The 27223-nt window shown below is 45.0% G+C and overlaps 1 pseudogene; it reads left to right on the top strand.

The window, feature by feature from the left end:
- The first annotated feature begins 6838 nt into the window (after nucleotides 1-6838).
- LOC113017370 (toll-like receptor 13) lies at nucleotides 6839-27045 on the top strand (annotated as a pseudogene).
- Nucleotides 27046-27223: the final 178 nt, after the last annotated feature.

Below are 27223 nucleotides of genomic sequence, written 5' to 3'. Positions count from 1 at the left end.
AAAAGTATCAACATCAGCTTTTCTCTGACAGCATGGTGGGAGTTTCTAAAAATAACGGAGTCTTCATTAATCCCATGCAAACGTACACCTATCTGGAATAACCCTGACATATTACAAAACAATAATATGATTAATTTCCCAGAATGGAGTTGTAAAGGAATTAAATACTTAGAACATATATTAGAGGGAACAGAATTTATTCCATTTGACAGACTAGTTGCACAATATGGGATCAACAAGACAAGATTTTTAGAATATCAACAAATTAAATCCATAGTAAAAAAAAAAATTAACCTCAGTCAAGTTGAATTACAAACACCACTAAGTGCGGCACATTTTCTTACTCTTAAATCCCCCAAATTATTATCTAAAATATACGGAACACTTTCTAAATTAGATGAATCAATATCCCTTCCTATTGCAAAGTGGGAAGCAGATTTATCAGTCAGCTTAGACCAAAACTTCTGGTCTCAGATTTGCTCAAAAACCATTAAATTAATTAAAAATCCCAGTCTGCAATTAATACAATACAAAATACTACATAGAGTGCACTATACAGATCATCGGATGTTCAAGATGGGCTTTACATCTTCCAACAACTGCTCACACTGTCAAGGCAATACACCAGACAATTACATCCACGCTCTTTGGTTCTGTCCACCAGTGCAAAAGTTTTGGCGCGAGATATGTGAAGACTTATCAAAGTGTCTGAAATGTAACATTCCAACCTCCCCCTTAGTGTGTTTGTTGGGCAGCTTAGATAATGTCACTTCAGAAAAGAATATAGCCCATATGATCTTCACTGCCCTATGCATAGCCAAGAAAACAGTCCTCATGAACTGGAAAAATAAAAATAATCTTAATTCTAACCAATATAGAAATTATCTATTAGATTACATTAGTCTTGACACAGCCTCTGCCACCACATCAGATCAATTGCTCTGGGCTCCTTTGATCGGCTCCATCACCTAGTGGGGGTGGGGGGTCATAGTTTGGTCCCGCCTTCAATGTTGTGATTGGTGTGGGGGTAGGGACAGGCTTAGGGCGTCGGGGGGTTCCCCGGAGGCATCTTCCTTGGGGGGCTCAACCCGGGGTAGCGGTCATGTCCGGTTGGGGGCTCTGTTGGCTCTCAGGTGACTGTTTCCTCGCGGCTGCGTGCAGCGGGGCTAGGGGAGGGTCTGTGCTGATGGACGTGGGTTACTGACCTGGTAGCCTGGCTGGCCCTGGGTGGGTCCGGGATGGGCGTGAGGTTCTGGGGGTGCTCCGTCTCTGGGCTGGGGCCCGGGCCGGGCCTTGGGGGCTTGGGTCCTGGTTGGTGTGTTGCCGGGGTTGTGGGCGGGTGGGTGCATGGGGGCCCAGCCGTAGGGCAGGGTGCCGCCGGTGCGTCGAGCCACCTGGGGGGCTCTTCAACTGGTGGGGGAGATGGTCACATCTTGCAGGAGCTCTCCTCTCTTCAGGAACTCTCTCTGCAGGAGGGGGAGATACAGGAGAGGTGGAGGAAGATCTCAACCTGGGCGTTTACTGTCTTATGTAGTCTGGAAGATGAGTGGATGGTGGGGTGGGTGCAGTTTTCTCTGTGGTGGGGTTGGGTGGACTGTCCCGGGCTCTGTGGGGCCGGGGGGCGCTGCTGCACTGGGCCCCGGTCTGGTTGGGCCTGGGCCCCCTTTCCCTGGCGGGTCGCGGAGTATGGGAGTGCCTACTGGGGTCAGCGGGGGAGCTGGCCCCAGGGAGGGGTTACCTGCCCCTCCCTTCCTTCCCTCCCCATCTCCAGCTGCCTCCCTCTTCCCGCTCCACCACAACCACCCACACATGCAGGCCTTGGAGTAGGGGTATGTCACCAGGGTGCGGAGGAGGCTACCCCCGTCCCCCCCCGTCCCCTTCTGGCTGCCTCTGCCTCAATTTTATCCCACAACTTAGACATTCACATTATTCACACTCTCATTACACATACATTTAGGATCTTGGGGGTGGGAACAATCACGGAGTCCAAATTACCATCAGGGTGTACACCTCACCCCTGGCGTCGTTGCCCACCTCTCAATTTTAAATACACTTAGACATTAAGGGCTATCAGGAGGGACTATGCGCTTACCTGCTGCTCCTTGGCAGGTAGCTCCATGCCCTCCTGGGTTTTAAATGCACCTTAGAACACACATGCATCAACACTACAATGAGCGGGTGGAGGGAGGTTTGGAGTCTTCTCCCACCCCCGTTCTCTGCGGCCTGCTGGAGCGGGAGGGCTAGGAGGAGTTGGCCGTCCGACTGCGGTCTGGGGTGTGGGGCCTCCCTGCTGCTACGGAGTCGGGGTGGTCTGCCTCTCCCCACCGCAGGGAAAAGGGTAACACCACCTGGGTCTGGGTGCAGTTCCCCCCTCCAGGGGCAAGGGTACCTAGACCCGGTTTGTAGAGTACGCTTGGGGAGTGTGATCGTGTGTACAGCGTCTCTTTATGTCTGTCTCCACGTTGGTTGAGTGTGGAGTAAGTGCACATGAGAGCATGAGGGTGGGAATGAATGTTTGTGTCTGTGTGTGCCTGTATGTCTGTGTCTATATGTCAGGTTGGGTATCAGACGTCACCTCTCTGGGGACACCTCAGGCCCTCCAAGGTTTGGAGGCCTATCTCCACCCACCACCACTTCCCCTGCCGGTGGCGGACTCCCTCAGGTGTCGGTGCGTTGGTGGTTCTTTGTGTCTGGGGGTGGGTGTCCAGGTACACACCGGCTCACTCCTTGGCGGCCGCTTATCGGGGCCTGGAGCCTGGGGCTCGGTCACTCAGGCGCAGCTGGGGGCCGGCGGAGCTCATGGGCGCGTCACTGCAACTCCCCCTGGCTTCTGCTCCGCGGCTGCTGAGTGAACCCTCATCTGGGACTCTCCTCAGCTCTTACTGGAACAGTGGCGCGGCTGCCCCTCTGTTGGTCTTCCATGGTCTCTTGTGTTCTGGGGGCCTCTGGATGTCGAGAGTTTGACCTCCTCCATACCCGCTTCACACCCTGGAGGACGGGGCTGTGGCCCCCCCACACTCCCTAGCAGATCGTTACATGGAGAAACCTTTGGAATACAAGCATGCTGATCCACACAGGTGTACACACGGGTGTTCACTGTTTGTAGACTTAAATTACACCTTTCTTGGCTGCTACTTCAAAGCACATTGTGCGCTGTCTGTCCTGCGTGCTGCACAACAACATTGAATATTTAGTATTTACTGCTGTTTACACTTAGCTAGATTAATGCGATGGTGTTGTGTTTAGTATGTTGCTTTGTTTTTTTTGCTTGTTTTCTATTTTTCTCTCAACAGGTGATCCAGGAGATTTTTTTTCTCCCCCCCTTTCTCACTGTCCCTCTCCCCTTCTGTTTTTCCTTTCCTTCCTCTTTCTTTCTCCCTTTCCTATCCCTCACTCATGTCTGTCCCGTCTGTAACATCTGAAAATAAAATATAATAAATAATAAAAACAAAGATCGACCAAATGGACCAATACGGCAATGCCACGATGATCCATTTGGCAAAGTAAATCCATTGGGTATCCTTGTTGGTCTTCAGACAACAATTCTGATGGCTAAAGAACCAAATGGGACAGGCAAAAAAAAAAAAAGAAAAAAAAAAAAAAAGAAAAGAAAGAGGTAAGACTCTGTTTATAAACCCTAACAATATCATTCAGGTTTACTGGAAAAAAATGATACAAATGTGGTCACATTAAATCAAGATCTGTAATTTTTCTTTAAAGCTGTTGAGATGTAGCTGACGTTAAGTGATTGAAATCAATATCAGTTAAGCAGTATCAAAGTTTTTCTCAGAACTGGATTTTGTAATGATGGAAACCTAGCACACTTAACTGTCTTATATTTCTCATTATAATCTATGTTGCATTTATATGTTGTTTGCTCTTTGTTCTTTTTGAGAGTAATATTGACACAACAGCCAAGAAAATGCTTTTGTATTAAAAAAAAAAAGCTATAGATGATTGATTTTGAAAAAACATCAAAATTTGTAAAATTCAAGGGAAAAAATTTGTGCTACATAGATGAAACCCTCGAGCTGGCTGAGCCTGTGTCCATGAGATAATCCAGCCCATACTGTCACCAAGTGGCTCCATGGTGTAATGGCTAACTCATTTCCCTTTCAAGTCAAGAATCTGTAATTTGTCATTACATGGTTGGCTCATAATGATGGCCTTGGACCCAGATAGATGACAGTGTTGTGTCAGGATGAACATGTGATGCAAAATCTGTGCCAAATTAAAGATATGGATTCTGCCACAGCGGCGGACCCACTGGAATGTCCAACTTCTTGCGGCTATGCAGACCAAGTTCTTGCAATGGTTGTAAAAGGATCAAATGGCTTGATCCTAGCAGTGGTCCAGACACCACACACTCCTAAAGCACCTTACACAGAACACTCCAAAGGACATGGTCGTATGCCTTCTCCAATTGTCCAAAACACATGTAGACTGGTTGGGTAAACTCCCATGCACCTTCAAGACCTCAAGATGGTTTTAGTAACACAGCGTGCTGACAGGAAAGTAACGGTAATCTAATTACCGTTTTTGCAATAGGAATCCCTTACTTTACTCGTTACTTGAAAAAAGTAATCGGATTACAGTAATGCGTTACAAGTAACGCGTTACTGCCCATCTCTGTTTGTGACAAAGAGTGAGAAACAGCACTGTTAGTTGATAACACTGATGAAACCCAACCTGAAACCAATGAATGATTTTTCCTTTGCAATACCTAAAAAAACCCACATCAACTAAATTCCACTAACCTCAACGCCAAGGTCAAGGTCAGAGGTCAACGTTTCTGAAAAACATCTAGGATTTTCAAGTTTATATTATCAGAAAGTCAAGCTAATGCGGAGTTCCCTTAAATATGCATCTGTCTAGAGGCAACTCCTGTGGCTCTAATAGATATCCAGTTGTTTGAAGTCTTTGGGAAAGCTGTCCTCAGCTTCTTTTCCCTGTAACCTCAGTGAAGCGTTCCTGATGAGTCTTAAATACAACATGGTTCTTATTTGGAAATAATGGTTCTCAGTTATAGTCACACAAGAGAATAAAGCAGGGTATGGTTTTCAGTAGGTGAAGTTGTGCCAGAAATATTTGTGTACATCCTCATCAATTAAAGTGTCCACTGGCCTGTAAGTGTGAATAGAGTGTACAGTCCTGACCTGACGAGTAAGCACTTACCTGGATGACTGAGCATGCATCATTTCATCTTTTGTTAGTTCTAGCAGTGCACTGTTGGTTTCCTTGATACTTCACCTGACTGACACAGTACCTCAGGGCTGGAGTGACATTGGGGTAACTAATATTTTGTTGTTTTTTATTTATGCTCTGATGATGTGGAATGGAGTGAGTTTTTGTACTATATGATTTTACTGGTATGTGGAAAGTGTATTTAAAATGAAGGCAATTCAATGGTTTCTCTCTTTACAGAAGTTTCAGTTTTGAATTAAAGTGTAAAAGTAAAATAAAAAATGAAGCTAAATAATACAAAATACAGTAAACTGCCTTTCACCGACATAAAACAATTATAGTGCAGCATACTGAAACATATTAAAACTTGAGCAGTGGTTATAGCTTAGACCTCAGTTCAATGGACTGATAACATGAGAGGCAGGTAGCAAAATCCGTCCAGCTAATCTTTGAAATACAATTTGATGTGAGGTTTAGTTTTGGGAATGTCACTCAGGTCCGGCACTGCACATACAACTGGCACATCATTTAAATTTTGAGTATAAAGAATTGTGCAGTTGTTCAGTGAAAAAGCAAGTGAAGTAACCCTTCACTTATTTCTTGACAATGAAATAAAAACAGAAGTTAAATGAGTTGCAGAGGCTAAGAGCAGTGGGTTTTTTTGTTGTTTTTTTTGACTCACCATAAATATTGCTGCCACTTTCTATGGCTTGTTCAGTTTAATCCAAAAAAAGAAAAAAGAAAATATGTCAAACTGTAAATGGGCTAAATGATGACATCCTCCTCCTCAAATGGGGATGTCATAAATTCAATTCAATTTTATTTATACAGCACCAAATGACAACAACAGTCGCCTCAAGGTGCTTTATTTTGTAGGGTAGACCTTACAATAACGCATACAGAGAAAAACCCAACAATCATATAACCCCCTATGAGCAAGCAGTTTGGCTACAGTTGGAAGGAAAAACTCCCTTTTAACAGGAAGAAACTTTTGACAGAACCAGGCTCAGCGAGGGGCGGCCATCTACTGCGACCAGTTGGGGTGAGAGAAGAACGACAGGATAGAAAACATGCTGTGGAAGAGAGATTAAGTAGATTATACATTAGATTATACATTCCATTGTCTTAGATACCCCTGGGTGAGGGAACTTTTTCCCAGTGGTGCACTTGACATTTCACACAGGATATACAGAAACATGAACTATTATTAGTGACCGTTCTTAAAGACCACAAATTAGAAACAGGAAGCAAGCAACCAATTTGTGCACGCAGGCCCAATGATATTCACTGTGAGATGTGAGGGCAGGAAGGCATGCTGTCACTGCTTGCAAGTGAATTATTGTTATTTACTACAGACCAAAACATTTTTGGACTTGGCAAATCCTAAATTGTTTAAATCAAATAAAAAAAATTTAAAAGAAATTTTTTTCAATAAATGAAATTGGACATTGTTCGCGGCTCATCTCAAATGTAAGGAACAAAGAAGACATCGGTTCAAGCTGCAGAAAGCAATGTTTTTTTCATTAGACTGTTTTGCTTCATGGACCAGTCACACTTGGGCTTGTTTAGACAGACTGGAGAAGTAGTGGCGTCTGTGAGAGGAAACGATCCAACTTCCTCTTTCTTGTATGATTTGCCTCTGGGGTTTTTTCTTCTGTAGTGAAGCTGGTGAAGGAAAGAACAATCTTTGGAATAGGTAAGTTTCTTTTATCTTGATTAATGGAAAAACCATTGACCACATATATTATTTGTATATAAAAATCGATGGTCAGATTTTATGCAAATAACATTTGCTTTGTAAAACAATTTAAACTAGACTTTTTATTAGAGAACTGAAGGCACATAAAAATCTACAGTAATTGAATAATTACCTATTTTAAATACTGAATGTCCTTGTAAGATCTACTTTAAGTCTAAAATAGTTATGCTTATATTTTATTACTGAATTACTGCATTTCTGATCATAGTTTGTAAGAAATATTGAAAATTACCCTCAAGTCGAGTTAATTTAAGTATAAGCTGCTATGTTGGTTCACTTACACGTCACATGACACAAAGGACAGAAAGGACAGATTAAGCAGTGTGCAGGTTTGTACTGTGTTATCTATAGTTTGTGGATATTGTAGTGCATTTTTGTATTTTTCAGAGTTTGGGTATTTACTTTCATGTACTCTACCTGACACATTTTCTGAGAATCCATAGCATGAAATAACTCTAGGCTGAGAAGTGACTCGAAAGTAGATGTTAAGCAGTGTTAAATCAAGCAAGATATTATTTTTAACTTAATCAGTAACTGCTCTAGGCTACCGGTGCCTGGTTGTGTTTAACAATGAGGGCAAAAACCACATTAGTGGTCCTGAATCTCACGTTAACCCGATTCTCCTTTCCAGCACCGCAGCACAGACACAGTGATAGGCAAGTCTTAAATTCATCCCTGGACTCTGCTTATTCTTTAGAAGCATGTCAGTGTGGTTGATGAAATCCTTAAAGTATCCCTTCCCTCATCTATTTACCCGTAATACAAAGAAGAGAAGGTTTACACAACAGATCAGAATCAGAATACTTTATTGATCCCTGGGGGAAATTATTTTTTGTTACAGTGCTCCATTATAAACCAACATTAAGACAAGACAGACAATACACTAACTAAGAATAGTACAATATATACATATATATATATATATATACATACATACATAAGTCACTCATAAATAAATAGCTGAACAAGAAACATGCGTAGTTATAGCAGTAACCAGTGTGTTAAGTGGATGCGTTGTACAGGGAGATGGCCACAGGCAGGAATGATTTCCTGTGTCGTTCAGTGGTGCTTTTCGGTAATCTCAGTCTCTCACTGAACGTGCTCCTGTGACTGACCAGCATGTCATGGAGTGGGTGGGAGGTGTTATCCAACATTGTCTTTATCTTGGACAGCATCCGCCTCTCCGACACCACCTTGAGGGAGTCCAGCTCCATCCCCACAACATTGCTGGCCTTACGGATCAGTTTATTGAGTCTGTTGGCATCTGCGACCCTCAGCCTGCTCCCCCAGCATGGAACAGCATAGAGGATCTCACTGGCCACAACAGACTCATAGAAAATCCTCAGCATTTTCTGGCAGATGTTGAAGGACCTCAGTCGCCTCAAAAAATAGAGACGACTCTGGCCCTTCCTGTAAAGTGCTGTGGTGTTTTTAGCCCAGTCCAGTTTATTGTCAGTGTATACTTCGAGGTATTTATAGTCCTCCACAATGTCAACACTGACCCCATGGATTGAAACAGGGGTCAAGTGTTTCCTGGTCTTCCTGAAGTCCACGATCAGTTCCTTGGTCTTTGCCACGTTGAGCTGCAGATGATTCTGCTCACACCACGTGACAAAGGAGTCGACCACAGCCCGGTACTCTGTCTCATCATCCCTGCTGATGCATCCAACCACCGCAGAGTCATCAGAAAACTTCTGAAGATGGCAGGTCTCCGTGCAGTGGCTGAAGTCTGTGGTGTAGAGGGTGAAGAGGAAGGGGGAGAGGACAGTCCCCTGTGGTGCCCCTGCGTTGCTGATCACCTTGCCAGACACACACTGTGGGAGACGTACATATTGTGGTCTTCCTGTCAGGTAATCAACAATCCAGGACACCAGAGAAGTATCCACCTGCATCACTGCTAACTTATCACCCAGGAGGGTCGGCCTGATGGTGTTGACAGCACTAGAAAAGTCAAAAAACATGACCCTCACAGTGCTCGCCGGCTGGTCCAGATGGGTGTAGACACGACTGAGCAGGTAGATGATGGCGTCCTCAGTTCCGAGACGAGGCTGATAAGCGAACTGAAGGGGATTCAGATGTGGTCTTACTATGGGTCGCAGCTGGTCCAGGATGAGCCTTTCCAGGGTCTTCATGATGTGGGAGGTCAATGCCACGGGCCTGTAATCCTGGGGGCCACTGGGACGAGGCGTCTTTGGTACATGGACGAGGCATGATGTCTTCCACATCACCGGGACCCTCTGCAGACTCAGACTCAGCATAAACAGTTTATGAAAGACTCCACACAGCTGGGGGGCACAGGTCTTGAGGACGAGGGGACTCACTCCGTCTGGTCCAGCAGACTTGCCTGAGTGAAGTCTCCTCATTTGCATCTCAACCTGGTATTGAGTGAAGGTGATGGGTGGGGGAGGGGTGTCAGGAATCTCACAGGAGGCAACATGTGAAGAGAGAGGCTGGCACAGTGGTGTGGCTCTGGATTCCAGGCTGACTACAGGTGAGGTTGTGGGGGTGGGAGCAGACACTGTGGTGTCGAATCTATTGAAAAACAGATTCAACTCGTCGGCTCTATTCTCACCTCCCTCAGCTCCCCTGCTGTTGGTTGGCCTGAATCCAGTGATGGTCTTCATGCCCCTCCACACCTCTCTCATGCTGTTCTGCTGGAGTTTCCACTCCAGCTTCCTCCTGTAATTGTCCTTAGCCTCTCTGATCTTGTCCTTTAGTAACACCTGGATCTTCCTCACCTCCTCTTTGTTGCCCCCTCTGAAAGCCCTCTTCTTGTTGTTGAGGAGGGCTTTGATGTCCTTAGTCACCCACGGCTTGTTATTTGGGTAACAATGAACAGTCTGAGCTGGAACAATGGAGTCGGTGCAGAAAGTTATGTAGTCTGTGATACACTCAGTAAGCCCATTGATGTCCTCGGCGTGAGGCTCACAGAGTGTTTCCCAGTCGGTCACCTCGAAACAGCCCTGTAGTTCCGCTATTGCCTCCTCTGACCACCTCCTAACAGTCCTGGTGGTCACAGGTTCCCTCCTCACAATTGGCACATAGCGGGGGGTGAGGTGAATCAGGTTATGATCTGACCTACCAAGTGGGGGGAGGGAGGAGGAGCTGTATGCATCCTTGACGTTAGCATACAGTAAGTCTAAAATTTTCTCTCCCCTGGTGGGACAGTCCACATATTGTTTGAATGTTGGTAGTGTATTGTCCAGTGATACATGGTTGAAGTCACCCGAGATCACAATAAAGGCACTCGGGTGCTGAGTCTGTAACCGAGCTATGGTAGAGTGGATAGTGTCACATGCAGCTGTGGGGTTAGCAGAGGGAGGAACATAAACAGCCACCAAGATGACGTGAGAGAATTCCCTGGGTAAATAATACGGCCTGAGTCCAACAGCACACAGTTAAATGTCCGGGCAACAAATCTTTTCTTTGATTGTTATGTTGGCAGGGTTACACCACCGGTTGTTAACTAAAACACCAAGCCCACCTCCTTTCCGCTCACCGCTAGCGATGCTGTCCCTGTCCGCTCAAACAGTGTGGAAGCCTTCCACGGAAGCATTCTTGTCGGGAATGTCCTGGTGCAGCCATGATTCGGTGAAATCAGGCTACACTCTCGGTATTCCCTCTGACTCCGTACCAGTGCTGAGAGCTCGTCGATTTTAATTGCCAACGATCGCAATGCAGATGCAGGTAGGATGACTACTGTTATAAGTTATCCATGTAGATACTGGAGTTAAAGGTGTGACGAACTTAAAATGGCTCTATCTGCTTGCCTAGCTCTGCTAATTCACTAATGTGAAGAAGAGAGTTTAGTGATGGGGACTTTTAATGAAAATTGTTTGGTTTATGGTTTTGGTTCTGTATATTAAAGTGAAACTAACTTGGGTATGTCCATCATTATTTAAGAGTATGCCATCACATATGGATATCCATAAATGTAAATCTAACCCTATGCAATGACATGTACATATACTATAATGTAGCATTTATTAATTAAATTAAATTAAATTAAATTTATATAGCACCAAATCACAATAGTCGCCTCAAGGTGCTTTATATTGTACACTAGATCAGCGGTCCCCAACCCCTGGGCCTCGGACCGGTACCAGTCCGTGAGTCGTTTGGTACCGGGCCGCGAGAGTTGAGGCTCAGGTGTGAAATGTATGGTTTTCAGGGTTTTTATCGGTTTTCAGCGTTATTTTGTTATCGTTTTTATCGTTAACTCGGTTTTCCTGGGTCTTTTCACGTGTGTTATGAATAAAAAATGTTTTCGGTACCGGTACTAGTTTTATTTTGTTGTATTTATCCGCGACACCTTAAAGGCCGGTCCGTGAAAATATTGTCGGGCATAAACCGGTCCGTGGCGCAAAAAAGGTTGGAGACCGCTGCACTAGATCATACAATAATACAGGGGTAGGCAACCTTTCTGATGAGGAGTGCCATTTAAAATTTCCTCAGAAGTCAGTGTGCCATATGATTGCATTATCAATAAATTTAATAACGCTCTATATTAATGGTTACACACTATATAGAACAACTTTATAGAATTATATTTGTTCGCAAATGTTGGCAGCTATCAGCGAATAGTTATCAGCTATTTTGAAACAAAAAAAGACACTTTTTATCCATAACAAGTACTCCATAACAGCAAATGAACTGTACAACAGAAAATGCAAATGCTATTTATGGTCTCCTCACAACAATGATAAGAAAAATAAACTGGGCCAATATGGCATGTTTGTTAATACACTCTGATCTCTGGTCTCCCACTCATAGACACAAGTGTCCAGCATTCAGACGGCTACCTGAGGACACTCATGTGAGAGAAAATCTGCTCACACAGATATGTAGAGCCAAATACTGTCAATAAGGCCTCTGCAATGTTCTGAAGATAGTTAAAGTTGTCAGGTAGTGATGTCCAGCAGGTGAAAATGCAGCTCCATGAACACGCACAGTTGTGGATTCCAGCTGCTTCTTTGTTATATGTATGATTTCTATACATTTTACGTCAGATAAAAACTTTGGTTGTAAGCTTCAGATAATTATTTAATAAAAGCTAGACATTTTAAAAGAGAATAAGAAAGTATTTCTTTGTGCCCCCCTTTCCCTGTTAATGCCCTACCTGGCCCCCGTGGCAACACTTTGCTAGATCCGCCCCTGCACAGTTACCAGCTGTCAGCTACATAAAAAGGATCCTGGTGTTATTTGTCTCTCAGAAACAGTTCATAACTTCCCTTCAACTCATTCATGTCACCTAAAAGGTAAACCTGTTTCTCCATCACCTGTTCAGCTCTGATGATCCAGTAAGGACATCTCCTGGTTTCATCTTCATGTTTCCCTCTCACCAGATAACCAAACCATATCATGACCAGCAGCTTTTGTAGCTGTGGCTCCAGCAAACATCAGCTGATACTAGAAATTAATATTAAATACATTCTAACAACAGCTGATCAAGCTTAAACGTGCTGCTGTTGTCTAGCGCGACATCCGCCGGTTTCCTCTTTCTGGCGCAAAGTGGGCGATAAACAAGCAAGAGAGAAAAGCCGATCAGCTGATCATTGATCAGTTTCATGATTGAAGAAGAAACAGGAGAGGGAGGGGGGAGAGAATGAGAGAAGAAGAGGCAGCTGTGCAGCGTAAACACAGAATAACTCCAGCTTTGTGTCTTTTCCATTCTATCTGAAGTACGGGACAAACTGTTCCTTTTCACCTCAATGCGAAACGCGTAATATTTTCTCTCAATGCGGGGCGATTCCGTTGGCAACTCTACTTATGAATAGGGCTGCACGATTAATCATTAAAAAATCGCGATCTCGATTCATACTTATGTTCGATCTCATTTCCAAATGACAACGATTTAAAAAAGAAAGAAAAAAAAAGACGACGACGATTGTACCACATTTTGATCCAGGACGTACTCTGCATGAAAACAAGCGCTCGCTCTTCCTGCTCAACAAATGACAAGGGCGGAGCCTTATACCACGTGATACAGAAGCTGTGCTGTATGATGCTAAAATTAGCAGGGAAAAAACAACGGAGAGCACGTCAGGGATGACGAGAAAGTGACAGGAGAAAATCCGTCCCGGTCAACCACCCAAACATCAATAACGGGAACCTTATACAGCGCTTCCCTATACCCGTCGAACTCCCGCAGGCACAAAGAAATTACGGAGGCTATCACTTATCACCTGACCAAAGATATGGCTCCCATCAACACTGTGCAAAATGAGGGATTTAGGAAAATGATCAACACCCTAGACAAACGCTACACAGTGCCGTCCCGCAACTATTTTTCTATTGTTGCACTACCTGCTCTATACACGCAGCGTCGAGCAACGGTGGAGACGGAATTTCAAGTAGTACAACATTTTGCGGCAACAACAAAACGTGAGACATTTGTTGTTTTTATGTTTGTTTATTGTTTTTATGTTCAGTCTCAACTGTTACGAAGTTGATGTGCAGTTAATAAGTGCAATAAATATTTATACTGGAAAAGAAAATCGTGAGAGAATCGTGATCTCAATTCTAAGCCAAAAGTTCATGATTCTCATTTTATGCAAAATCGTGTAGCCCTACTACAAGGTCATTAAGATAAGATGGGGCCTGATTATGACCTTTACTGTGAGGAGCAGGATTTTGAATTCAATTCTGGATTTAACAGGAAGCCAGTGAAGGGAAGCCAAAACAGGAGAAATATGCTCTCTCTTTCTAATCCCTGTCAGTACTCTTGCTGCAGCATTTTGGATTAACTGGAGGCTTTTCAGGGTTTTTAGGACATCCTGATAATAATGAATTACACTAGTTCAGCCTGGAAGTAATAAATGCATGAACTAGTTTTTCAGCATCACAGGACAGGATTTTTCTAATTTTAGAGATGTTGCGCAAATGGAAGAACGCAGTCTTACATATTTGTTTAATATGTGCATTGAAGGACATATCCTGGTCAAAAATGACTCCATGGTTCCTCACAGCGTTCCTGGAGGCCAAGGTAAGGCCATCCAGAGTAAGAATTTGTTTAGATACCATATTTCTAAGATTTTCAGGGCCGAGTTGAATAACCAAATAGAATAACCTTAAGAAGCAGAAAGTTAGAGGCCATCCAGGTCTTTATGTCTTCAAGACATTCCTGCAGTTTAAATAATTGGTGTGTGTTATCTGGCTTCATGGAAAGATAGAGTTGGGTGTCATCTGCATAGCAGTGAAAATGTATACCATGTCTTCTAATGATACTGCCTAAGGGAAGCATGTATAATGTAGACAGAATTGGTCCTAGCACTGAACCCAGTGGAACTCCATAATTAACCTCAGTGTGTGAAGAGGACTCTCCATTTACATGAACAAATTGGAGTCTATTAGATAGATATGATGCAAACTACTGCAGTGCAGTACCTATAATAACTACGCTGCACGGTCTAGCAGGACAAGCACAGAGGTGAGTCCACTGTCAGAGGCCATAAGAAGATCATTTGTAACCTTCACTAAAGCTGTTTATGCGCTCTGATGAGCTCTGAAACCTGACTGAAACTCTTCAAATAAGCCATTCCTCTGCAGATGATCTGTTAGCTGTTTGACAACTACTCTTTCAAGGATTTTTGATATGAAAGGAAGGTTGGAGATTGGCCTATAATTAGCTAAGACTGCTGGGTCTAGAGATGGCTTTTTAAGTAAAGCTTTAACTACTGCCAGTGTTACCGGCACCAGACCTAGGGGAATCTGGACCGGCAGCAAGCGGCACACAGGCTAGAGAGCACTGCATAGCCAAATATGAGCAAACTGTGGATTAATAGAGAGGACACCGAAGTTAGCGTCTTGCTCAGGCCGGAGCTCATTTATTTCTGCATATACACAATACAAATCATACTAGACCATGCATTCTTCCCATAAAATAACAGAGTTCATAAACATAAAGTTACAAAAAGCATTCTCTCAAAAGCAAAATAAATACAAACTAATTCAAAATGACTTTACATACTCACAACTTAAACAAAACACTCGCAGCTAAAGCATAACAAAATACCAAAATAACCCATCTCACATTCACACAGCCTTTCCCCACATTCGCGCCATAGCCATATACGCTATTACTTTTGAACATGACGTCCCCTGAACGCAACACAACATGGCGGCAGACGACTGCAAACGTTGTTTCACCAACAAAAAGCTTTCCCCTTAATAAATGTACTCAGTACTGCTTGGCTAACACAAAAACAAACACTACAACACATTTTCGGAAGTCGCAGGTTGCCACTGTCATAGCATATACTTATAGTGCTACGTAGCATTATAGCATTATGCCGATGATACACTAATACTCATTACAACAAAATATCACAAAACAACATCATCACTATCATCTCAAAATATAGCCGAACAGTTGTTACTCAACTTACATGACATTTATATGGAAGCCCGTTTCCGCCACTAAAAAAAAAAAAAAAAGGATCCATAACTCAAAATTTCGAGTTATTTTCTCGAAATTTCGAGTTATTATCTCGAAATTTCGACATATTAACTCAAAATTTTGAGAAAAGCAACTCGAAATTTCGAGTTAGCGCTGCCAATCAGTAATCTACGTGAATGACGTCATTTCCATGTTACCCGGAAGCTGAAGCCCTCAGCTACAAATGCTACAGCTAAGCTACCGGTATTACATCCAGTCGTGAATGCACAGATTGCTGAGTGTTTTCAGCCTGGCTTCACAAATGATGAAATCCCTGTGTTATTAGCTGAATCACATGGTGTTACTATCAGCAAACATACTTTAATTTGTTGGGATCCGTTTTTGAGTGCGCGGTCCTGCGCCATATGCTTCCGGGTAACAAGAAAGCGACCTCATTCACGTATATTTTTGATTGGCAGAGCTAACTCGAAATTTTGAGAAAAGTAACTCAAAATTTCGAGTTATATTTCTTGAAATTTCGAGATAATAACTCGAAATTTTGAGATAATAACTCGAAATTTCGAGATAATAACTCGAAATTTCGAGAAAATAACTCGAAATTTCGAGTTATGGATACTAGCTTTTTTTTTTTTTAGTGGCGGAAACGGGCTTCCATACATTTAGAACCAGTTCGGTAACATAAAAGTTTGTTTGTCAGTACCTGTGGATTAATAGAGAGGACACCGAAGTTAGCGTCTTGCTCAGGCTGGAGCTCATTTATTTCTGAGCTGCGCATGTGCAGAGCCTATAGCTAGAGTCTCATTGGCTGCCTGTTCATTTTAGAGTATATTTTTAAATTTTTAATGTTTGTTTTTAAATGTTTAAATGGTCTTGCTCCACCTTATCTCTCTGAGCTTCTTCGTGCTTATTCATCTCTTAGGTCTCTCAGGTCGGCTGACAAGCTGCTCCTGGAGGTACTCAGGTTTAAGAGGAAGCTCAGGGGGAACAGGGCCTTCTCTATGGTTGCTCCAAACTTCTGGAACAATTTGCCTCAGCACACAAGAGAGGCTCCATCATTGTCCATCTCAAAGCCCGTCTTAAAACTCATTTTTACTCCCTGGCTTATGACACAGTCTGACCCGGACTTTTTATATGGTCTTAGTCTAATTAAATTGGCTTTTTTTTTTTACATATACTATTTCACTATTGTTATTTGTTGTGTCATGTGTACAGCACTTTGTTTTCAGCTGAGAGTTGTTTTGAAAGTGCTGCATAAATAAATTGCTTGCTTGCTTGTTATCCTTATGTTATAGTGGCGTATTTGTATTGTTGTTGATATTAAAGTTAAGTTTGGGTTCCAGGCTTTGGTTCTTATAGTTATCATGTTGCTATGCTCAGTGTTTGTATTGTCTGGCCTTAGTCTTGTTATCTAGGTGTCAGTTATCATATGTATATATTATATCAAAAACGATGTGCCGGGTATCCGCTGCTCTTGCTGTGCTCTAGTAATCGTTGACCTCCCAGTCTGCTATCGAGCTGGTGGGTAACAGACATCTCCGAAAACACCAGAGCACGTTTGGAGATATGTGATATCTTGATAAATTGAGCAGATATTTGAAGCTTACACAGCTAGATTCTCACCTGAAAATAACTTAAAGGTTTATTTGTGAACCAGAAAGAGTAATATTTAAAAGATTTTAGCTGCCTTCCACCAGCATTGCCGCATTTGAGTTTTGGACAACATGCATTCTGGGACGACTGGGATACACACAAGTCACCACCTATGCATGCTCAGTAAAACAGGTGGCGCACGAACACATCCGGGAATTTTTCGCGTTCTCGGCTTGATGCTTACTTTGAATTGGAACAGTACTTGGTCTCGAACTGATGAAGTATCACGAGTATACGAGAACGCAACTATGCTTTTTGAGACAGGGCCCTCGATCTCTGTTTCTGTGTTTCTCATACTCCCTGTTTTGAGATCCTCTATTAAATACATACATGCACACACACCTCTAACTGACCCATCTATCCATCCATACATCCATCCATCCAGCTTCTTCCACTTTATCCGTGGCCGGGTCGCAGGGGCAGCAGCCTTAGCAGAGAAGCCCTGACCTCCCTCTCCCAAGCCACCTCCTCTAGCTTGTCCGGGGAAACACCAAGGCGTTCCCTGGCCAGCTGAGAGACATAACCTCTCCAGTGTGTCCTGGGTCTGCCCCGGGGCCTCCTCCCGGTGGGACATGTCCGGAACACTTCGCCCAGGAGGCATGCTTGTCAGATGCCTGAACCAGTTCATCTGACTCCTTTTGATGTGGAGGAGCAGTGGCTCTCCTCCGAGCCCCTCCCGGATGGCTGAACATCTCACCCTATCTCTAAGGGAGAAGCCGGCCACCCTTCGGAGGAAACTCATTTCCGCCGCTTGTATCCATGATCTCATTCTTTCGGTCAATACCCACAGCTCGTGGCCATAGGTGAGGGTAGGGACGTAGGGATCTACATACCTACGTAGATCCTGTAAAAGCGAAGCCCCTGAGTGCTTCACTTTTATGCCCAGCTCTCTCTTCACCACGACGCATCACTGCGGCCGCAGCACCAATCCGTCTGTCAATCTCTGGCTCCCTTCTCTCATGATTCGTGAACAAGACCCCAAGATACTAGAACTCCTCCACTTGGGGAAGAACCTTGTCCCCGACCCGGAGTGGGCACTCCACCCTGAGAACCATGGCCTCAGATATGGAGGTGCTGATTCTCATTCCCGTTTCTTCACACTTGGCTGCGAACCCTTCCGGTGCGAGCCAAGCCAGAGGCCATCACCTGATGAAGCCAACAGAACTACATCATCCGTGAAAAGCAGAGATAAGATTCTGAGGCCCCCCAAGTGAAAGCCCTCTGCCACTTGGCTGCGCCTAGAAATCCTGTCCATAAAAATTATGAACAGAGTCAGTGACTAAGGGCAGCCCTGGCGGAGCCCATCACCCACTAGGAACGAGTCTGACTTATTTCCGGCAATGCAAACCAAGCTCTTGCAACGGTTGTATAGGGATCGAAACCCCCATGCACCCTTAAGTATCCTTGAGAGGATAAAGAGCTGGTCCAGTGTTGCGCGACCAGGATGAAAACCGCATTGTTCCTCCTGTATCTGAGGTTCAACTAGCAGACGAACTCTCCTTTCCAGCAACCTGGTATAGACTTTTCCAGGGAGGCTGAGGAGTGTGATCCCCCGTGTAGTTGGAACACACCCTCCGGTCCCCTATCTTAAAAATGGGGACAACCACCCCGGTCTGCCAGTCCAAGGGTACTGCCCCTGATCTCCACGCAACATTGTAGAGGCTTGTCAGCCAGGACAGCCCTACAATGTCCAGAGCCTTTAGGAACTTGGAGCGGACCTCATCCACACCAGGGGCTTTGCCACAAAGGAGTTGTTTGACTGCCTCAGTGACCTCACCCCCGAAAATTGGCGGGTCATCCCCCTCATCCCCAGACTCTGCTTCCTCCTCTTAAGATGTGTCAGTGGGATTAAGGAGGTCCTCAAAGTATTCCTTCCACCGCCTGACAGTTTTCTCAGTCGAAGTAAGCAGCGCTCCACCAGCACTATACACAGTGGAGGTAGAGCACCGCTTTCCCCTCCTGAGATGCCTAAATTGCCAGAATCTCTTCGAGGCAGTCCGAAAGTCTTTTTCCATGGCCTCTCCGAACTCCTCCCACACCCGAGTTTTTGCTTCAGCCACTGCCCGAGCTGCATTCCGCTTGGCCCTGTCGGTACCCGTCAGCTGCCTCCGAAGTCCCACAGGCTAACCAAGCTCGATAGGACTCCTTCTTCAGCTTGGTGGATTCCCTTCATCTCTGGTGTCCACCATTTGGTTCGGGGATTACCACCACGACAGGCACCAACCACCTTGCGGCCGCAGCTCAATGGAGCAGCTTCGGCAATTTCAGATGCTGAACATGGTCCATTCGGACTCAATGTCTGTTCAATGTTGTTGAAGTTCTGCTGGAGGTGTGTGTTGCAGATCTCACAGACTGGGGCCTCTGCTAGGCGTTCCCAGCACACTCTCACTACACGTTTAAGTGCACCGGGTCTTTCCAGTGTCTTCCCCACCACCTGGTCCAACTCACCAACAGGTGGTGATCAGTTGACAGCTCAGCCCCTCTCTTTACCCGAGTGTCCAGAACATATGGTCACAGGTCTGGTGATACGATTACAAAATCGACCTGCGGCCTAGAGCGTCCTGGTGCCACGTGCACTTATGGACACTCTTATGTTTGAACAAGGTGTTTGTTATGGCCAGAATGTGATTTGCACAGAAGTCCAATAACAAAACACCGCTCGGGTCAGATCAGGGAGGCCATTCCTCCCAGTCACGCCCCTACAGGTCTCGCTGTCGTTACCCACGTGAGCATTGAAGTCTCCCAGTAGGACAACAGAGTCTCCAGGTGGAGCACCTTCCAGCACCCCACCCAGGGACTCTAAGAAGGCTGGGTACTCTGAACTGCCACTCTGCGCATAAGCACAGATGACAGTCAGGACCTGATCCCCAACCCTAAGGCGCAGGGAACAAACCCTCCCGTCAACCGGGAAGAACCCCAACGTACAGGCAGTAAGCTAAGGGGATATTAGAATACCCACCCCAGAATCCCGCCTCTCACCAGGGGCAACTCCAGACAGAGACAGGAGACTGATTCCAGAGCCCAAGCCAGGCGTAGAGGTGAGTCCGACTATATCTAGCCGGTACCTCTCAACCTCACGCACTAACTCAGGCTCCTTCCCCACCAGAGAGGTGACATTCTATGTCCCAATGGCCAGTCTTGGTAGCCAGGGATCCGCCGCCCGGCACACAATGCACCAGACCCTTACGGCACCTCCTGCTGGTGGTGGGCCTGAGGGAGGATGGGCCCATGTCCCCTTTTTGGGCTGTGCCCGGCCGGGCCCCATGGACTAAGGCTCGGCCACCAGACCCTCGCCCTCGGGCACCCTCCCCAGGCTTGGTTCCAGGTCGGGGCCCTGGTAATCCTATCCCGGGCAGGGTAAACTGTCCCTCGATGTTTTCCTCATAAGGGTCTTCTGAATCGCTCTTTGTCTGGTCCCTCACTCAGGACCAATTTGCCATGGGGACCCTACCAGGGGGCAAAAACCCCCGGACAACATCGCACCTGGGATCCCTGGGATCCCAGGTAGTGATTCGTAGAGGGGCGAACTGGCCCTCCTCTCTAATTGATTTGAGAAGACATGTATTATTATTGGGAGATATCATATCAAAATACTGCCCAACTCCTGATATATTTCACCTTTTTGGTGGCTCCATTATGTTCTCCTTGCAAGCTTGTGATGATCTGGAAAATCACATCAGATACAGTTCACGCATAAATCAAATCCCTGCATCTTTTCAGCAACTCCAGTCACACAATGAGACAGTGATGTCGTTTCAGAGAAATGAGGCCTCGTTTCTCTTTGGTTGTGAAGAACGATACAGGTATCCACTGGGCTTCATTCAGATATGCCTCCATTGCTCGACACAGGCCTGGGGGCTTCCAGTGTCAGACGTAACATCATTACTTACTACTGACCAATGTTTTTTGTGTTTTGAGAGGAGTTTAGCAATAACGTTTTAGAACTCATCTTTGTGATGCGTTTGGGTCTGAAACCTGCTCACGGAACTAGCCAAGTGTACCCAATGAAGTGGCCAGTGTATTTTTCTTGACAAGGCAGTAAAGTTTCACTTCCAGTCCAGTTTGATCATGAGTCAAAATGATATAACATATATTCACTTTTGTCAGACACTACCAGCAGACTGAGCCTAAACTGTGTCTGGTGAAGCTTATGAAACAAGGAAAAACATGGAAGAGGTGTCAAGGAGTGCAGATTTCAGTACAGACTCTCAGTACAGAGAGCAGACTTGAACGCAGATCTCCTTTGCGATGAATTTATTTACAGTGCAAAAAAAAACAACAGTTCAGTGCATAATCTTTAGGTAGTGGTATCCAAAAGGGCATCAGAAACAATACATGATCTCAACAGTACTAACAGTACTAACAGTACTGGCTGGTTTCACCTGAGACACATGAAACGTATATTTCGAGGGAGGGTCAAATGCACAGTCACAGGATTGAGGACCTCTTGCACAGGAAAAGGACCGATGAATCTAGGAGCCAGCTTCTTAGACTCCGTCCTCAGTGGTATGTGTTTAGAGGAGAGCCATACCTGTTGGCCAACTTCGTAAACAGGAGTCAGAACACGATGATGGCCCGGCAGTCTCTTGTTCTACTTTGCTGTCCTAAACAATGTTGTCCTAGTAGCCCGCCATGCTTGCCGGCAATGACGCGTGTGATGTTGCACTGATGGGACTGCAAACTCACCCTCCGTGATGGAAAGGAGTGGGGCTTGTTATCCCATCGATGCCTCAAAGGGAGACTCCCCTGTGGCCGTCGAGGTGCTAGCGTTGTGGGCATACTCCACCCAGGCCAAATGCTCACTCTAGGAGAACTGGTTGGAAGAGGCAACGCACCGCAACATGGCTTCCAGGTACTGGTTAGCCCTTTCAGGTTGGCCGTTTAGACTGTGGGTGAAAACCACTATGATGGTGAGTATGGTGGTATTACCTGCTGACGGCGGCAGTCCAGTGACAATATCCACGGCAATGTGCAACCATGAGCCATGGGAGTGGTCGCAGGTGGCCCAACAGCTGAGAGCTTGGTGCCTTGTTTTGAGCACAAATTGGCCAAGGCCGTCGCATATTCCCGGACGTCCTTGGCAAGGGAAGGCCACCAATATAGACGTTGGAGGAATCTAAGTGTGAGATTCCGATCCAGATGGCAGGAGAACTTTGCCGTATGTGCCTAGTGGATCACCTTGCCCCGAACAACCACAGGGACGTACTGCCTGCCCTGACCCAGGGTCTGGATCCTGCTGCAGGGCATTTATGACTAGCCTCTCGATCTCCCAGGTGACTGTCCCGATGATACAGGAAGCAGGAAGAATGGGTTTGTCCTTTTCCTCTGCATCCTCCACCAGTGAGAATTGACATGAGAGGACGTCGGGTTCAGTGTTGCGTGAGCCTGGCCTGTAAGTAATCACAAGGCTGAAACAGGAAAAAAAATAAGGCCCACCTGACTTGTCTGGCATTGAGGCGTTTAGCCGCTTGAAGATAGGCAAGGTTCTTGTAATCCGTCCAAACAAGAACTGGGTGCTCGCTCCCCTCCAACCAGTGATGCCAGTCCTCTAAAATTAAGTTTGATGGCAAGCAGCTCTCGATCCCTCACATCACAGTTCCACTCGGCCTGAGACAGACAACGTGAGAAGAAGGCACGTGGATGCAATTTACCTTCAAATCGCTGCGAGAGGACCGCCCCCACACCAGAGTCCGAGGCATCCACCTCAACTGCGAATGCTTGATTAAGGTCTGCCTGAAATAGAACAGGTGCAGAGGAAAACAGGCGTTTCAGAAGGTCAAAGGCCTGCTGCGCTGCTGATGACCACAGGAACTGCTGTTTGGGAGAGGTGAGATGAAGTCCCGAAGGACTTAATCCTCATGGCAGGATTCTTCTCAACAAAGAAGAATCCTGTCCTGAGGGGTGACGTGGACAGCCGAATAATGCTCGATGCAAGGGAATCTGTGATGTAACGCTCTATGGCCTTGCGCTCAGGCTTAGAAACACTGTACAAACGGCTGGTGGCAGAGATGCGCCAGGGAGTAGATCAATACCGCAGTCATGGGACAGTGGGGTGGGAGTGACTGTGCTCGACTCTTACTAACACTAATCCAATTGCCAACTCACGTGTTATCCTTTCATTGAGGCCGTTCAGGAAAGCTCCTCTAAGCACCTTCTCTTTCCAGCCCGTCTCCTCTACCAGGGTCCAGAACTCCATGGAGAAATCAGCCATACTCCTTCTGCCCATCGTATGTTCTCAGAGAGAACATACGATGGGCAGCCATCTCCGGGCTGGAGCACTTGTCAAAAACACACCTAAACTTATAATCTGGGTAGGAAGCATTAGGATTGGTGCTTAAAACAGCTTGAGCCCACTTCAAAGCCCTACCCATCAATAACTGAACAATGAGAGCAATCTTGGCACAGTCGGTAGCTATTATTATTCAGCTATTATTATAAATAATAGGGAAGCAACTACCTATTGTGGCTAGATGTGGGTGAACTGTGGGACTTTGTGGGCAGGACAAACCTATACTTATCCCACTTGGGGGTGTCCACAAGTGCTCAACACCAGGTTTGACCTTTGGGGTTCCTTATATGGGTTTTTCATAGAAACAGTGATTTGCTGGACAAGACAACTCAGTTGCCCATCTGTAGTTCAGCTGCCTGCCTTTCCTTTAAACTTCATTCTGTGTTATCTATCTTGTTAACCACAAGGTGTGTCCTAGGATGCTAAAGGCGTGTGCTGCTGAACTTGGGGAGCCGCTACAACGAGTCTTCAACCTCAGTCTGCGACTGGGGAGAGTGCCCACCCTATGGAAGACGTCCTGCATCGTCCCGGTCCCCAAAAAGAACCGGCCCAATGAAGCTGAATGACTTCCGACCGGTGGCACTGACGTCACATCTTATGAAGACTCTAGAGCGGCTCTTCCTCAACCTCCTCCGACCACAGGTACAACATGCCCAGGACCCACTACAGTTTGCATACAAGGCGGGTGTCGGAGTGGAGGATGCCATCCTGTACCTCCTACACAGAGCCCACTCACACCTGGATGGGGGAAAAGGCACGGTCAGGATCCTGTTTCTTGACTTTTCCAGTGCCTTTAATACCATCCGGCCCTGTATGCTTCAAGAAAAACTGAACAGGATGGAGGTGGACCCTGCCTGGTGGCTTGAATCTCCGACTACCTCACCGACAGACCACAGTACGTCAGGCTGAAGGACATCACGTCTGACACAGTGGTCAGCAGCACAGGAGCACCACAGGGAACTGTGCTGTCCCCTCTTCTCTTCACCCTGTACACCTCTGACTTCTGCTACAACTCTGAATTATGCCATATTCAGAAGTTTGCAGACGACACAGCCATCATGGGGTGTATCTGGGATGATCAGGAAGAGGAGTACAGAAGTCTGGTGAGGAACTTTGTCGCATGGAGTCACACAAACCACCTGCAACTCAACACCTCAAAGACTAAGGAACTGGTTGTGGACTTCGGGAGGTCCAGAGAAGGTCCACTACCGGTTCAGATAGAGGGGGAGGAGGTGGAGGTGGTCAACAAGTACAAGTACCTCGGGCTGTGGGTGGACAATAAACTGGACTGGTCATGCAACACAGAGCACCTGTATAAAAAAGCCCAAAGCCGACTGTACTTCCTCAGGAGGCTGAGGTCTTTTAACATCTGCAGGAAGCTCCTGAGGATGTTTTACCAGTCGGTGGTTGCTGGAGTACTTTTCTATGCTGTGGTGTGCTGGGGGAGCAGCACAGCAAAGAAGGACTCATCCAGGCTGGAGAAACTGATCAGGAGGGCTAGCTCTGTGGTCGGCATGAAGCTGGACACTCTGGTGACAGTGGCAGAGAAAAGGACATTAAAGAAACTGCTGGACATTATGAACAATGCTGGGCATCCTCTGCACACGGCCATTAACAACCAGAAGAGTCTGTTCAGTGACAGGTTGCTTCTCCCAAAGACAAGAACTAACAGACTTAAAAACTCCTTTGTCCCACACGCCATCAGACTGTTTAACTCCTCTCTGGAGGGGAGAGGGAGGGGAAACAGGAGGACAAAGGAGGGAACAACTAAGCTGTAGTGCCTCTTCACCTCACTGCGCAATACCTTTTGTGCAATACTTTTGTAAATAGTCAACGGTGCAATAGACTCAATACTTGAGATGTGCAATTCACTTGTATTTTTATTTTTATTCCTATTTATTCTATTTATCCCCTTCGTATATTTTATTTATATTGTCTCTGTATTTATATTATGTGTGTGTGTGTGTGTATGTGTATATATATATATTATATAATATATATATATATATATATATAATATTCTGTAACTGTAACTTCTGTCGGTGCTGTGCTTTTTTGGAAATCGAATTTCCCAGAGGAACCCACCCGAGGGATTAATAAAGTTCTATCTAATCTATTCTATCTAATCTAATCTAATCTAATCTAATCTAATCTAAGTAAAACTGTGCAGGACAAAATATATGGAGAATCTTAAGTGATATGCATGTCTCTTTGAAATATGTAAAGAGTGGGCTCTGGCCTGCAGGTCCCAATTTTGATATATGTACTGGATTGAGCCACTGACCCATGGATAGGTAGATAAACTCTCAGACTATCACCAGTTTTCACCACTGACTGCACCAGATGTCACATTATTTCATGCCAAATTGTGGACACTGTGATGTGATCAAAACCTACCTTATATTTTCTTTCTTCTCTGGTCTGCTTCAGGTGTATTGACCAACAGTATGCTCCCACCTCCATCTCCCTAAAGAAAGTGAAAACCACCACTGAGATCAACATGCTAGCTACAGAAAGAGTCCTTCTGCTGCTTATCTCACTTTTGTCTTTTTTGTTTCATTGTGAACATTCACTTGCTTTTTCTCTAAAAGACTGCACAATCCTGTATTCTGAAAATTCAAAGAATATATCAGTTACATGTGCAAAGCGTCACCTCACTGCTATTCCAGATGACATTCCTGGTAATGCAGTATCGCTCAATCTCAGCTTAAATGGCATTTCAAATATTTCCAAGGTGGATTTAAGAGGTTTATCTAAGCTTGAAGCTCTATATGTTAAAAATAATTGGATTTTACAAATTGATGATGGAACTTTTGCAGACTTGGTAGAGTTAAAAGTTCTCGACTTGGGTGAAAATTTACTCACAGCACTGACAAAAAACATGTTTCAGGGTCTTTCCAAGTTAGAGACACTGTCTCTGGACAACAACATTATCTCATTTATCTCCCCTGTGGTCTTTCAGCCTCTGGTCATCTTACGTTTAGTAGATTTGAGCAATAATTACCTGCATCAAATTTCAGATATTGATTATATTGTTAAACTTCCAACTTTACAACATTTGATTATTACTCACAACAACTTTACTTTGTTTCAGTCCGATGACCTCCATGTAAATACCTCAAACCTACTCACTCTAAGTTTGGATTCAGTGAAAAAGTTCAGCATTACAAGAGACATTTTTCCTCATCTGCAGTCTCTGGACTTGCGAGGCTGGTCCAAGGACATCGAGTGGGAAGTGTCAAACAAGACCTTTTTGAGGAGCCTAACGAGACTGCACATGAGTGAAACTTCTCTTAGCTTTGATGTGTACAGAGCGATTCTGCAGACTGCTTACTCTCTTCAAGAGTTTCAGATGGATAACATACAAAAGTGGATAGATGATGGTCTCATTGATGTTGCCTGCCAAATTCCTTCTCTAAGAACAGTTGATGTGAGAAATAGTGAAATTCACACCATAAAGAGCACATGCTGCAGTCTTGCTCTAACCTTGTTGAGCTCAACTTATCATTTAACAATATAAAAAGCATGGCTGATAATGCACTCCCGTCAATGACACAGCTCAGAAGCCTGATATTACAAAATAATGAACTGTCCGAACTGCCAGTGGCCGTCCAAGGACTCACCACATTGGAAGTCTATGACCTTAGTGACAATGTCATCAGTGAACTTTACTGTCCTTACTTCTGGAATTTAAAAAGCCTAACAATACTCGATCTGAGCCACAATCAAATATCCTATATCTTTGACTGTGTTTTCAAAATTTAAACAATTTGAAAAGCTTAAATCTTGAAAACAACAAGATTATGTCATTTATAGATACATTCAAAGATAAATTACAGACATTGGAGTTTTTAAATTTGAGAAATATTGATATCATGAATTTCATTCATGGAGATTTTCATAGTCTGTCTTCCCTTCAATACTTGTGTATAGACTTAGACAA

The sequence above is a fragment of the Astatotilapia calliptera genome, unplaced genomic scaffold, assembly GCF_900246225.1.
Source record: "Astatotilapia calliptera unplaced genomic scaffold, fAstCal1.2 U_scaffold_110, whole genome shotgun sequence".
NCBI lineage: Eukaryota > Metazoa > Chordata > Actinopteri > Cichliformes > Cichlidae > Astatotilapia > Astatotilapia calliptera.
Note: the sequence above shows the minus strand (reverse complement) of the source record. Positions and strands in the feature narration are given on the sequence as shown.